A 15,807-nucleotide genomic window follows, 5' to 3' on the forward strand; every position below is an offset into this window, starting at 1 on the left:
AGATGATATTTTGCCACAGGATGAACTGGCAGGAGATGACTGAGTTGCAAGGAAGGAAAGCCAGGGTATTTCTTATCTGCTGCCCTGCTGCTTCAGCACCACATCTTGGGCAGCTGCCGCATTTCTTCAAAACTACACCTTCCTCTGAGCTTCCAGTTCTCGCTGGGTTCTGGTAACATTATTTCTTCTCATTGTCCCTTCAACCCAAGAGGTGGAAATGTTGCTAGTCCCTGGGTAAATTATTTATTTGTTCCTGAAACATTGCCTATACCTTTTTAAAGTCCTACCACAAACATATCTTCACTTGAACCATATTATGGGTGAATTCCATTTCTTACTGGGACCCAGGACCTAACAGACCTTGCTTATATATTGCATTTAAATTAAATCTCAGGCTTATGGAATTTACATGCCCTTCTATATTTGTATTTCAGAAAATGTATGTGTACGTAGACATCTATGTCATTTAGGGAGAGGAAGATGAAAAAGATAAAGTAGAATGTCAGAAGGAATGAAAGAGACCTTGCAAAACTACATAAAGAAATTGTCCCACATGCCTTTAGAAAAACCTCACATTGCCAGAGGTGTCTGGCAAAGAAACCACACAGAAAAAAAAAATGTCCTTTTAAATTCTTATGCATAAATTGAACATCATTACCCAAGTATTGTCCATTCCTTTAATGGAAAGGTTATAGGAGGGGATTGTTCATTTGCTTTATGATTTCTTTTCTTTAAGGGACATTAGAGTAAAGTTAGAAAGAAGGTCTGGCTTGTTGGTTAGAATTTCACAAGAGAATATAGAGAATTTTTCCCCTTTGGAATGAGAATAAGTAGACATTTTCAATACTTTAGTTTAAAATAGGTCATTTTCCTTTCATATTGTTGAAAAAGTCTTACTTCTCTAAATTGGGTGATTGGGTATATTCCGGGAGTTTCTCTATGGAGTGTAGCTGAGTTTCAAAATCAATGTCATTCTCGATGTTTGAAATGTATGGTGGAAATCTGTTGGGATTGCTTTGTAAATGCAGAGGTAGGTCAGGTGAAGCCCAAAGGCAGTAGGCCAGAGTGGGCCCCAGGAATACCTCCAGCAGAGAAGCGATTCAAATGGACAATGAGCAGGTGCAGGCAGGTTCAGATGCCGTGATATAAAGGTCAAGAAAGGGTATCTGAAGAGAGGAGAAAAAAGACGGAGAAGGAACTTGTCTGTGGTGGCAGGCCTTGTAGCTGGGACTAGCAATCTGAGAGAAAGTCTTTTTTTCACATACTAGATGAATTAACCAAGAGTATAGGAAAGTGCCTAAGGAAGAAAGGCTCTGAACTTCTGCTAATTCAGTGAAAATAATTTTCTCCTATTCAAATAATATAGGTAGAGTATATGCCTAAATTCTCCAGTGGAATTTTAGATGCCCCACCAATGTGTGCCACTGTGAATAGCCAAAGTCAGAGAGAACAGTGAGTCAGGGAGGGAGGAAATTGGTTTTCACTGAGATAAGTTCTTTGTCCCCTGGGTCTCTAAGGGGTTGATTACCTAAAAGCAAAGCCAAATTTAAAAGCAGGGCCTTCCTGGGTAGAGTGTTCCAAGCCTGGCTTATTCTCTGTTAAACACCTTGAAAATGAAAAGCATGGCTTTGTCACTTGGTATTCCCAATACCCAGAACAAATTTTGTCCTCTAATAGGTAAACAGTGAATGTTTGTTGACTGATTGCAAAAACATTCACAGGCCTGATTGCTTCTTTCCTTGTACTCCCAGACTCACCTTAGCAATAATGGACACAAGGAGACTGGGCCTTGCCTGGACCACCCACCCGGCTTAGGCCATGCCAGCTTCTCTGCTACAGTGTGTGGTTGCTCAAGTTTAGCTACATGGCCACGTAAGAGTCCTTCCTGGAGGAGGATGCGGCAAACTTTCCAGCTAGAGTTTGACCTGAGGAAAGATTTCAAAACTTGTCCCTGCAATGCTTTAACAGCATTAAAGTCAAATGGAAGCTTTTCATGCAGTGAAATCCACAGCAGCTCTCTGTGGTATGTAGGGCTCCCAGCCAGATATACCTGAAAGCAAGCGCTTGCCTTGCTCTCTCTCTGCCACAGAACGATGATACGAGGACAACAAAGGGAAATACCAGGGAATGTCAAGTCAAACAAATCGTAGCTCTTCTCTGGCGGCTTCTTTGACCTTGTTCTGAGGTAAGTCACACCAGCAGGAGGGGCATTCAGGATAAGCATGTTTGTTATTTGAGGCTTCTCTCTGCTCCAAAAGGAACTCTAAATCTTCCTTATGAAGGCACTGACATTTAGTTTGGCACATTTTCAGATACTAGAAAAAGAACCATGACTTGACAAAAAAAAAAAAAAAAGTTTAGTTAATGTAAAGTGAAGAGGCAATTATTTCAAGCCATTTAGAGAATAATTTGAACATAAATGTACAAATACATAAGTTTTTAGGTACTGGGATTTCTTTATTTTCCTGTCAGTAAATACCACATACATCAAGGAAAATAATTACAACTTTTTCAAGTCTTCTAAAATGGAGTAAGTTTTCCTTTTTTGTTTTTTCCTTTGTGGTACCCAGGGCTTTTGTTTGTATATTATTACCATGTATGGTTTCTGTTTCAAGGTCTAAGAGCATCATATGAAGCTATGACATCTGAAGTTGAAGGCAGTAGTTTTTTTCAGACAATCTATGGCATCCATTTAAGAATAGATATAAGTCTTAAATTTGGCACATGTGTATCTGATAAACCTCACTGTATATGTTCCAAGTTCCAGTTAAATCCCGTTTGAGGGAGCAAACCTATTGGTTGATTTGAGGGGGGTTTTATACTCTTTCATGTGACAAAATAACCCAGAGGTTCTCATAACCTAATTGTAAGGGATCCAGAAAGGCTGAGGAGATACAAAAACATTTTCCAAAATAGACATGCAGTTTGTACTTGTTGATATACTTGCTGAATATTCTGCCTTCTTCTTTGTTTTCAAAGGGGCACCTAATTCTACGTTTTCTCCCTTTTCTTTCTTCTCCAACTGGTACATTCTGTAACTTGTATTGTCTTGGCATTTTGAGCAAAATTCCTTCTCTCCAAGTCTTTGATATCATTTTACTCATGAATGAAATCATGAGTTCATGAATGAAATCAAAAGTGGAAAGTTCATTTTTGTAATTCCAGCTGGGAGACACCTTATCACCCAAGTATCAGTTATTCAAAGTCAGATTTAAAAAAAAAAAGGCCTGATGTCAGAAACATTAGTATGTCATGCCCAAGTCATATGGAGTCTCTCGAACTCAAAGGGGAAAAGAAAAAGCAGCCTGCTTTTAGACCTTCTGCTTTTCTTATTAACTTTGACCTTAGCTATTTCTCAATCATCTGCTTACACATCCATTTTATACACTAGAGGTGTAGAAAATTTCATAAGAAAAGCAAGCAGCATAAAAATGACTTTTTAAAGAAAGTTCAGTAACCTCCATATAGATCGAATATGACATGTTCAAGTCACTGACTTCATTTATTAAATGCACTTCCCTGATGTGTTAAATAACTCTTTCTCCTAAGTGCAAAGGGTTTGTGTGGCTCCTCCTGCCCCTTTTCTTCCCATCTCCACGATTTATGATGTTCTCCTGACAGGCTTCATATGCCTAGGGCCCATTAGGTAGGAAGGTAGTTTTGCCTTTGGGTGAGTCTTGCAGTCATCTCTAGGTGAGCATACTGTTTGGCAGCCTCCCTGGAAGTTGATGGAGGAACAAACAAAAAAGAGAATCACCTGGAATAGAGGTTTTAGGGAGAGATGGCCCTTGCTTGTGAAATAAGCTTTAGAGTTTTGTTTCTGTGTGAGTTTTTTTTTTCTTTTTAAGACAGTGTTTCACTCTTGTTGCCTAGGCTGGAGTGCAGTAGTACAATCTCAGCTCACTGCAACCTCTAAGTCCCGAGTTCAAGTAATTGTCCTGCCTCTGCCTCCTGAGTAGCTGAGATTACAGGTTCCCGCTACCACACTTGGCTATGATTTTTGGTGTTTTTAGTAGAGACAGGGTTTCTTCATGTTGGCCAGGCTGGTCTTGAACTCCTGACCTCAGGCAATCCACCCGCCTCAGCCTCCCAAAGTGCAATGATTATAGGTGTGAGTCACGGTGACTGGCCAACTTTCATTATTACTATTTTTGTTGTATAAAACCACAATGTTCTCTTTTTTAAGAGAATGTGGAACTGGGAAAAAGATGATATTAAAAAGCTGGCTCAACTGTTTGAAAAAGATTTGGGGAAAAGTGGAGCTGCCTAAGTTGTAAATTGGGGCCACCTGTCAGAACCCTGGGGACTGAAAAGTACATCTTGAATTAAAATATGGTCTTGTGGCTGTGAATCCGTAAAGGATGTTTATAGATGTGAAATGTTCTAATGTTGTCTGCCAACAACTGCTAATATTGGATGAGTATCAGGTATGTGTGTATAAAATAGACCTCCACACACACAGAATACTGAAGCTGCAAGGACGCATCAACTGTAAGTTAAGTATCTGAATAATTCAAGGTGCCTATCTTTTCTAAACTTCTCTCCCGGAGAGTTTGATGTCTGAAAATACTTGGGAACACTACCACCACTTCACTGAGAATTATTAATTTTAGGGCTGATATTTAAGATGGAAATACTCAGATAGATTAAGATTTAGTCTGCAAGTATTTTGCATGAATTCCTTTAAAATGGGTTTGCAAATTTTTCAGTCTTTTCTCTTTCCTTTGAATGGATTTTATTACTAGATTGAGAGCTGCCAACCGCTAGGCCCAGTGAAATGTGGAAATCACTCATCTTCCTACCTTGTAATAAGCTGAGGTTTCTGAACACCTTTTAGTTAAAATAATAATAATAGTTCTTAAAAACATAAAAATACTGGTTACCGATTGTTACCTGTCCTGAAGCCTAGTTGCTGACACATTGTTGCGATCAAAGAGCTCAGATCAAATCTAAATTTGGTGTTAGAAGTCCATAGCTGTATTAATCATCTGAAATAAAAATGTCACAGTTATGACTCTTTGGAAACTGCTGCACTTAACTTCCAAACTGTTGCTTTTTAAAAGGCTAATTCGGGGTTGGGTACATTAATGTCAACGTCCTATAAAACTGCCAGCTAAAAAAAATGTCAGCAGAGACATTTTTTTCTAGCCGATGTCAGCACAAAAGGGTGCCTCAGTTGTTTCATCTCCAAACAGCTGCATGCTTTCACTGACATTTGGTGACCTTTCTTTGTGCACCCAGCCTAACCTCTTAGGTTATTTCCTGGCCTCCCTTCTGTGACCTTTGACCAAGGCCAACCCTTAGCTGGAGAATGTGACATTTTGTTCTCCTCTGGCTGACATGTGATGCTCTCATTATTCAAAGGTATGTGAAAATAATGACCGCTAGTGACCTTTGAGTTTCCTTTCATTTATTGGTTGTTTTTGGTGCTTGTTCAGCATGTACTCGCCTAGGTGAAGGGGGGTGAGAGTGAGGATTGGGGTAGCCTAAGATGGCCCATATCTTATTTTATTTCATTTCTAATCTCTTCCCTTTCAGACACACTACCTTACTGTTTATGACTAAACTTTACTGTTTTCTGTATATTGATCAAGGGATAAATTTGACCTGTGAATAATGGGTCTTTTTGAAATTTAAGAAATTTGGTTTAGTGAGTGAAGCTGCTTGTTTGTTTCTATCTTCTTTCTACCAACGACATGTCTGTATTTCTGAATCTAATTTTCCATCTAGTAATGACAACTCTTATATTTGGGATATGAATAACATATAATGGTTATAATACGTGACAAATAAAAAATTAGTCATTCATAGTTTATTTATATAATTGAATTGAATATTTGAAAGAGTTTCTTTCAAAAAAATTTGCATATTTCATCACATATTTTTAATAAACTTGGTTCTGCTTACAAATTTAATGTTACATTAATTTAAATATGCGTGCATATTAATATAGAAATGTGGACAGCGGGTACTAACTATGAAGAAGGAAAATTAAGTTTAAGCACTGATAAAATAATGGCTGCAAAATACTTAAGTTAGAGTTGGCATTTCAGAAACAAATTAGAGGACATTTATCCATAAGAAGTTAGAGATATTTAAAATTCGATTTCTCTGAAAATATTTCACTAATTTGTGACATCTGTGACAAAGCACATTTTCATTTGAAAAATGATAAAGCAAGGAATTATCATGCCCTTTATTTAACATGTATCTGGATGTATTTCGCTCACAGTCAATTCTCTTCTCTAAGATAGCTACCTTTAGAATAGATCCAGCTGCTGTAGGAAACTGAGGATAAGAGATTAGATTGCTTGGCCAAAATGTAAGCATGATCATTAACTCTGGGATTTCATAACTTTCCAAGACAAGCTGTTTAGGTGCTGATGATGAGTGACTTGAGAATTATTATAGGCACAGTAACAATTACAGTCTTCAGCAAAACACAGGACCCTTTCAGATAAAGAAAAGGCCATCACTCCTGAACTATGGTATCCTCTAATTTAATCTCCAAATATTTGAAGAAACTGTAATTATACCATTTTACCAAATTGTTATTTATTTTTTAGTACAGAAAAAAAATAAGACCTTTAATCCCATGCCACATTTTCTACTTACAATTCAGTCCATTGTTGAAGCCCGGATTTAAGAAACTTTGACAGAGTGTGTTACTTTCCTACAAAAGCCCTAACAGACAACCATCACTTCTCATTTCTGATTTTATGTGATTAATTTCAAAAAGGACACAAGAGAGGTAGATGCTTTAAGAAACAGGTTGTCTCAAGCCTGAACAATGCCTGCCAATCAACCACCCCTGAGGCAGGGTGCCATTTTTCTGGAGAAAGCATGCTTTTATTTCTAATTTGCAAAAGGGTGGCATATGGGCTCTGCATTCAAAAAATATTTGATGGTTACTTGATAAAGAGAACTCCACTAGACACATGGAGATAATATGAATCAGACATGGATCTGGCCTTCAAGGAAGATGCAATCTGGTAGAAGAAAAAATCTTTATAACACACTGAAACTTCTAAGTGCCACAGGGGAAAAAAAAAAAAACAGTTCTATAGTTCCATAAATAATAAATAACTCCAACTTAAATCAACATGTTTTACCTATTTTTATAGCTCTATTTAAAGCATTCTAAAATTTCAGTCACGGATAAGTTTTCAATGTATCTGTAAAACTCATTTCTCATGTTGTTGTCCTTGTGGCTAATTAGTATACATTGCTTTATCATCCACCAATCATCCAAGCAGATTTTACAAATAATTAGATTTAGGACCATTAACTACTCTAGGCTGAAAGTTGAAGCTAATGCTAAAGCCAAATTTCATATTTCTCAAAAAACGACAATGCATTTCAACTCCTAGATTAGGGTTTTGTTTTGTTTTTTGCTACGGAGAAAACTGTAGATATAATAATTAGAATATGAGATTAAGCTCATTTAAGTAATGTAACCAAGAACACAAAGGAAAAAAAAGTAGAGTAACAGAAAGGCTACCTGTGTACTCCTGAGTTTTATCAATAAACATATTCTGCATGAATATTTGCTTCATAAAATTTTTTTTCTTCTCTACCTAATACTGAAAATTTATTCTTTTATTCCTTTTTCTCTTTGTAACCAATGATATGCTTCAAAGACTTAGAGGGAAACTTTAAAAATTACCCTGAAGAATATTTCCTGTGTGATTTGCTGTGTGTAAACATGATCTCTCTGAGCTGTAGTGGCTACTTTGTTTCCATTCAAATAGGTTTAATTTAATAAAGGAGCAGTTGAAAATATTTCCTGGGTACTGTACTGAACTGAAGAGAGGGTATTGCAATGATTAATAAACAGAGATATATGAAGGGTAGATGTGCTGCCAGGGTAAAAATATTCAGTGAAAGGAAGCTTTAACAAAAAAAAACAGCAAAGGCAAATAATTGATCAATATTTTAATATCTACATACCTTACATTGGAGGGGATATCTTCATTCTGTTATTTTGTAGGGTTTTAAAAATAAATGATTAAATTAGCTTTAAAAATGTCTTGAGTTTCCAATTTGGAAATTCTTGGTGCATTTATCTTCTTTGTTCATTTGTTATTTCATTATTTTTGGAAGCAATGTTAGAAACTTGTTTTCGCTCTTAGCTCATTTTGTTCTCTGTAAAGATTCTAACTTGTGGGGCATTTAATCACTATTAAAGACATGTTTTCGCTTGTTCAAAAAATTTTTCACCTAAGAATAAAATATGACTTGCCACATAAATGTCACCCTTCATGGACAAAGTGCTTTAAAGTGATAACGGGTAACCAAGTTATAAATGTTTAAAAATCGAGTCTGGCAGGAGGCATAAGTTTCCCTCTCCAAATCTCAATAACCTAAAATTGAAGAGAGCCAAGGTCTGCTTCCTGCTTTGTGATACTGCCTTATTGTCATTTAGATGCCTTTAACCACAAAGGCCCCACGCTCCATGTGGTAGATTCCCAAACAGTCATAAATCTACCTCTTGACCAAGTATGGCTTTTCTGCATGTGTTGCGTTAAGCAACAGAAATGTGCACACAAGTACAGTAGGAAAGAATTATTCTTATCTGGGTTCCCCTAACGGAATCCCCAGGTCTTTTGATACCTAAGGCCCCAAACGTGGCAATGATTTTCTAGATTAGTATAAATTCCAAAAGTAACACACCAAACTCTAAGAGTAGAAAAGATATAGAAAATTTCAGTTTTGTGCAGTTTTTAAAAAAAATAATGTTTCATGGGTTGTCTGATTATATATGATAAAATAAATTTCCCTATGGTACTTTATGTAACAGCAACTTTTCTCCTTTTCACCTCCAGAGTGAGACATACTGTAATTCTGGCTGATTTCACTGAAATGTCCTGTTGTTTCTTGAGAAAGAGTCTAGATATCACCAATACTTCTGCATCATTGTTAATTTAAAGGGACATATACTTCTTTTCTCTCCTGGAATGAGGATTTATTTTTATTTTTTTAACCTAAAATATTTAATTGTTAATGGTTGCTTTGTTTTGTATCCATTAATTCCAATATAGAGTATTATTTGACTTTGGGATCACAGAATAAATGATTTATAACTGAAGCTGGAGAGGAACAAATAGATTAATTTTCTAAAGCATTTCCAGTCAAAATGACAATCTTATAAGCTATCAAAATTCACCATATTTTGTTAATAGATTTCTGTTTGTATTTTAAAATAAATAAGAACATATTTTGACTATCAGATTTTTATCCTCTCAGAGTCAACTGATTCCTTATTTTATTGATATGAGTGAGCATATATTCCCTTAAGAGTGTATTTTGAAATATTATTTTTTTAAGTTAACGGTAAAATTCTTTTGATACTGTACTGGAGGCTTTTGTTTCCAAAGATCAATAAATTACTCCATAGGACATAACAACTCAGTGTGTATTCTCAAATGAAATTGAAATACCCTCCATATACATAAAATCTGCAAAGGAATTTATTTCAGTGGGATGATAGTTAATTTATAGTGTTAAGTTCAAAAAGGCAGCAGAAGATAACAACCCAATTTAAGTAAAGATGTAGCACATATAAGCTGGAGGAAAATAAATGTCAAATAGGAAACCATATCTGAAATTCAGATCATATTTAGATGCACAAAAAACTGTTAAGAACAGTAGGGGGGTGATCATATTCCAATTAAATTTCCTTTACTCGCATCAACCAGTCTTGGTTTCGAGTCAATCATATGATTTACAGGGCTCTTGAAAGAGTAAAAAGGAGGCAGCCCATGAAAGGGAGAGGGAACTGATAACGTAACATTTCTATGAAGGCCATGAATTACAAAGTTTGGGCTTAAGGTGGACTTGGGGTAGGTTAAAAGAAAGTCATTTAAAAAAATACATTTTGTTCTTTTTGTGTGAGTGAAATCATTCGCTGGAGATTTTTTTTTCCCCGAAGAAAAGGAAAAGTCAGATAAAGTATTCAAAGTTTCATGCAATTTTTTAAGAGACTGTAACCAGAATTAGAGATTTCCTAAGGCTTGGAGTTGTTCGTCAGGGGTTTTCTGTGAACAGGATCAGGGTGGGCATAGCAGGACATGCATTTATTGCAGTCCAGCACAAATGTCAATATATATTTTTGGTTAGGGGAAGCTCAAAGAAGCTGTCTGCATCAAATTGCCTCTGGGTTTAATTTTGAGGAAATAGTACTGTTACTAGGTAGGCGAACAATGCGGAGAAGTAAGAAAGCATCACAAATGTGGACCTGGAAAAGAAGTAGGTTTTGATATGTGCTTTTTTTCAAAACCTAAAGGATAACACATAATCTGAAGCAGATTATAACCTGGGGACCTGGGGACTGGTCTGATGAGTTATTTGTTGTTCCCAAAGGCCCTTGACATGTGTGCAAGATTGGACTCTTACCAGTTTTATAAAACCGTGATGGCTTATAGTTGACTCTGTAAATATTGAAAGTGCACAGCAGACTCATATGTTCACAGATTCTTGGAAAATTTGGGGTTGCTCTGGTGTCTTTAATTTCTTCTTCAAAATGATGGCTAACAAAACCATGTAAGTTGTATTAACAGACATTTAAGATACTAGGAATCTTTTATTGTAAGCTCTTCTATAATTTTCTTGCACTCACAATTAAGACAATCACAAAAAAGAAGACAACTGAATATCTTTGTTAGAGTGGCATTGTCACAGCCTTAGGTGACTTCCAATGTATTTGCTTATGCAATAATATATCTTTTGATATTCTAAAAGTATTTGTTTATGCAATAATATTTTTTGATATTGTAAAATATTTCTATCATAATGAAGCATAAGATGACATTGGGGACAGAGAGTTATAAATAAATCACTAGAGTTATGCTGTAAATATGTATATAAGATCTTTTCATAATGCAGATTACATAAATTTGAATTAAGTGACTTTTAAGAACATTGATTATTGATCTAATAAACTATTAGAGCCATTAGGGCCTTTTGTGTAAATAACTATTTTCAAAATGCATGTAGCTTTATAATCAAAATTCTTATGAAAAACACTTATGATCTCTTGCATGCTGAATAGCCACTTTTCAACATAAATGCCTTGGCCAAAAATGCATTTTAAAATTGAGAACCATTTTTAATTATACAACTAACAGAAAAAAAAGCCCTTCTGGAGTTATTCAGCATGCACTTCAGCACTATATTGCTTTAAAATGGTCAAGACACACTCTGTTTTAAATCCGTGTAAATATATCTTACATACATTTTTAAGCCATTTTATGTTTTACTGATTACAATATATACTCTGCATATGTGTGTATATATATATATATATGTATATATATACATATATATAAAGAAAATCAAGAAAAAGGTAGCTGAATATCTTTATTCAGTATATATACTGAATATATATATATACTAAATATATATATATATTCTTTTTATTGTTGTGCTAATTCCTATTTTTGAACATTTAGAGTTCTCAAGGAGCCCTATGTAGCAATGGCTGCATTCATAAAAACACATGCATCATAGAAATATATCATCATTGAAACAAAATATATTAAGTCTATAAATGAAAATTGAATCTGATTCTTTGTAGCTCTTCGTGACATCTCATCTTAGTGTGTCAGAGAAAATCAGAAAATGAAGTTCCATTTACAAAATTTTCAATAAGGCCTATTTATGAATTAATGACATATCTTTGTCTAGACTGTAAGCTCCTTAAGGACAGGAATGACAATTTATTTATTGTTAAGTTCCAGCAGTGTTCTGCTTGATAAATTTGTGGTGAATTCATGCACTAAAAGGAAGAAAATATTTTCTCTATGCAAAGGAAAGGATTTCAGGTATCAGAAAGAAAATACATTTTTTTCAAGGAAAGATATTACATACAATGTGTCTTAGAATCATAGACTTTCAGAGTTGGAAGATACTCCTGAAAGTAAAAGTGATTATATACGCACATTCAATGCCATATTCACTCAATTTCTATAAATTAGAGAAGTTTGGAGATTCCCTTTTTTTTTCAGCTTGATTCTGTTGGGCTAGTAGACAGAAATGATACACCAAGGTATGGCACTTTTGCATGCTGAGCACTTTGTGTTGAAGGAAGTTGTGGCCTTAGAAGCTGCCTCAGAATTAAGGTTTCTTTCACCCACCCCCTTAGTTTCTTCCTCCAAGCACAGGCAGGAGCTATCTCTGAAGTTTTCTCATCTGACTGAGGGAAGTTCTTCCAAAAAACACAATCACCTTAAATCCTCTGTTCTGCAATCTCATTAATCAGGGAAGTTTAATCATGGCAAAAAAACTAAGATCATGACCACACCTACCCAAACAGGCTTTTTGTCTATTCTTATGAGTACTGTTACCTGAGAAAGTTTATCTGCATACTAAATCAACCTTTGTTCACAATGCATTCCTGCCCCTTACCTTTCTGTAAACTATATCCATGCACCCAGAGCCCAGAGAAAAATTATCCCAGGCTATTGTCTGTTCTTTAGACCCATTAATCTCCTCTAGAAATCATTTTCCATTCTACTACAATTGCTTATATCTATCACTTTCCACTTTCCTGTAAAGAGGACCTTTTAATCTGCAACTATCCAGCCCTTGAGTTTTATACCTTATATGACTCCCATGCACTTGTACATTATAAATTTGTTTAACTTTTCTCCTTTTAATCTTTCTATTGCCAGTTTACTTTGGCAGATTCAATTATCAAACTTGCAGAGGGAAAGTTTGAGCTTCCCTCCAATTTTCTCCCTCTCTACTAATTTGCTACTTTTCATCATTTAGTGTAAAGGAAAGAGCTATTTTTCTTGTTTACCTTATTTGGCACCAAGTACATAGATAATTTTTACAAATTAACATTACTTGGGCATTGAAAGGGAAATTGTTCCTTTATACCATGTCTCCCTTGTTTTGAGCACTGTGTTAATGAGGACGAAACAAAGTATTCTTTCTCTGTAGCCACTCTTTGGCCTCTTAACACTTTTCAGTGTTCTCAGTGAGAAATCAGGAGAGAACAGAAAAATCTAGTACCACTGAAAAAGCAAGTCACTGCATAGCCCTGCTCTCAGCATTTTATATACCTCACTGTTTTATAGGAAAAGCAGTATGATAATTCCTTGCAGTTCAGTCCTGAGCACTGCAGTGCTACTATTATGGGGTGCATAATGTCAGACTTGGCCTTTTTAGGTGTCCCATCGCTCCATCCTAGTTCCCATTCAATAAATGTTGATGAATATACAGAATGTTAAGGGTGGGGAATTACTATTATAAAATGATCCTAAATAATCACAAATACATCCACGTAGGACAATTTCCACACGCCAACACCCCAAGTTTAAACATGTTTTGAATGTCAGGTGAACTCCGAAAGATGCTTACCTTCCTTTGAAGCCAAGATAAACACTCTGTATTTTGTAAATATTTGCACTGGTATGAGAGTCTTTCTAGAATTTAAACCAGCCCTGGTCCCCCAGCTGGCACAAACCCAGGAGTGGGAAGCATGACTGAGGCAAGCTTGCTCACCACCAATTCTTCTCAGGTTGCTGAGCTCCATAATTACTGAAGAATCAACATTCAGTGTCCATTGTCAGGGTCTCTCTTGCAATTCCTCGGCCATGTGCTATTTTAGTGCCATTTCTCTCTTCCACTTGCTTTACATAGAAGCTGATGTTTTTGTTGTTGTTGCTATTGCTTTTGTTGCTGTTGTCTTTATTAGGCATCGTTTTCTTTCAATAGTCGAATGCTAAAAATAATTTTAAGCCTCTAAGTATCTGAAGTATATTAGATGCTTGATAGAAAATGGGATCTATAACACTGGAGAAAATATCACTTAGTAAGAGCCCAATAGATAGGAATTGCCCTTTAAAAAAGGGATCTAATAGGCAAACACAAAGCATTGCTGCATAGTAGCCCAAAGTAATTTCTTAGCCCAGTGGACTTCAGTAAGACAAACACATCTTAAAAATCATATCGAAGAGGCCATGTGTGTGTTGGGGACTAGACTCTTAAAGGTAAATCTGGTTTTCACTCAGTAGGCCCTAATGGTACAGCTAGACCAGTATTTACAGCTGAACTTCACTGAGATTGCCCACAGCCCAGGCAGTCCTACTTCTTGAATATTTCAAATTATCTGCAGGTCTAAAAGGATTTTTGAAATGAGTGCTTGCCTGTTGTTAAATAATACTATACTAAATACTCACTAGCTCTTTCTTCCTAAAATTTCCCAGCCACACTGGGAAATAAGCAAGCAGGATTCATTATCCCCACCTGAGCTATGAAGAAATAAGATTTAGAGAGATTAGAAAGATTTTGTTTTTGTGTTTTTCCCACTCTAGTAAACCATTATTCCTCACTGTCTGGTGAGAAATTTACAGGTGCATAGCAATGAGCTCACTCCCTGTAGTAGAGCTCTATTTTGTTTACGGGTAAAGCCCAAATGACTCTTCTGAGGCATAGGCACTCTTCTGCACATTAAAAACAAATACCCTGTCTGTGCTGGTGACATCCCTCCTATTCTATGTATGCTTGGGTGAGAGGAGGCAAGAGGGAAGAGCTCAGAGGAGGGGACTGTGTTCTGTCCTCACCAGTTGGGGCTCTGCCTAGGCTCTCTCACTTCTTGGAAACTTGGTCTCCTCATCTGTAAAGTGAGGATATTGCTGATACGGTTTGGATGTCTGTCCTCTCCAAATCTCATGTAGAAATGTGATCTCCAATGTTAGAGGTGGGGCCTAGTGGGAGGTATTTGGGTCATGGGAGTGGATCCCTCAAGAATGACCTGATGCCCTACCCATGGCAATGAGTGAGTCTCACGCCATTAGTTCACTCAAGATCTGATTGTTTAAAGCAGTCTGGCACCTCCTCCTCTCTCTTGCTCCCTCTCTTGCTGCACGACACACCTACTGCCTTTTCAACTTATTCTTCTGCCATAAGTAGAAGCTTCCTGGGGCTTCACCAGAAGCCAATATGCTATTGCCAGGCACATATGGCCTGCAGAACTATAAGCTAAATAAACCTCTTGTTGTCATAAATTACCCAGCCTCAGGTATTCCTTTATAGCAATGCAAAACACACTAACGTAATATAAAACACCCTAAGGAATGGCATTGGTTGATGCCCCACACACCCAAATGCACCATGCTTTTTGGCTTCTGTGACTAATGCCTTCTTGTTTCTTTTAAAGCCTTCTCTGGGAAAGCAAGAAAGCTGTTTCACCAAGAAATAGATAGTGGGTACTACCTTAAAGGGTTACTCCTCAGAAATGTTTGCATTAAAATTAATACTGGGAAGGTGAAAATTTTTTTGCCATCATCAATATGTGTATGGTAAGGAAGAACATTTTTGTAGAGTAACATGGAAGGTGTGTTGGTCACTTAGATGTGCCATCCAGACCCTCCTGTAGGGAGAGATGTGGTGTCCAGCTTCAGGGCAGGTGGTCAGCAGACAGCCTCCAACCAGTGCCCCCTTGAGGTGGGGGGCCTCAGCTGCAGAGTGCAGCCTCCTTCTTCTTAGGTGCCACCCACTCCAGGGCACCTGCATCCACTGATAAGCAAAAGTGTGTGTGAGGGAACATCAAGACCCTGCTACACGGGGGAACCCGACAGGTAATTCCCTCTTTAGAGCTCCCTTTTGGGATGTCTAGCACTGTGGTTCACCTTTATCATTGTAGGTCAGCTTCTCTCCTACCTACCAATAATGGAAGCCCAGGTGGAGCTGGGAGAGCAGGAAACTGGAAAGAGGTGCTACAGAGAAAGAAAAGGCATCTCATTGTTTTCAAAAGCTTCATTTAATGCAGAAGAATGGGGAAACACATGTACAAAGGAC

The 15,807-nt window shown here is 36.8% G+C and overlaps 1 long non-coding RNA gene across 2 annotated transcripts in view; it reads left to right on the forward strand.

Annotated features, from left to right (window-relative positions):
• Window positions 1-1,818: 1,818 nt before the first annotated feature.
• The window catches only part of LOC141582057 (uncharacterized), a 74,160-nt gene continuing 60,171 nt past the window's right edge, over window positions 1,819-15,807 (forward strand). For both annotated transcript variants that reach the window (XR_012514902.1, XR_012514903.1), the window contains exons 1-2: window positions 1,819-2,185; window positions 2,473-2,530. This is a non-coding gene — a long non-coding RNA (uncharacterized LOC141582057). The remainder of the gene's footprint in view (window positions 2,186-2,472; window positions 2,531-15,807) is intronic.

The sequence above is a fragment of the Saimiri boliviensis genome, chromosome 18, assembly GCF_048565385.1.
Source record: "Saimiri boliviensis isolate mSaiBol1 chromosome 18, mSaiBol1.pri, whole genome shotgun sequence".
Taxonomy (NCBI): Eukaryota; Metazoa; Chordata; class Mammalia; order Primates; family Cebidae; genus Saimiri; species Saimiri boliviensis.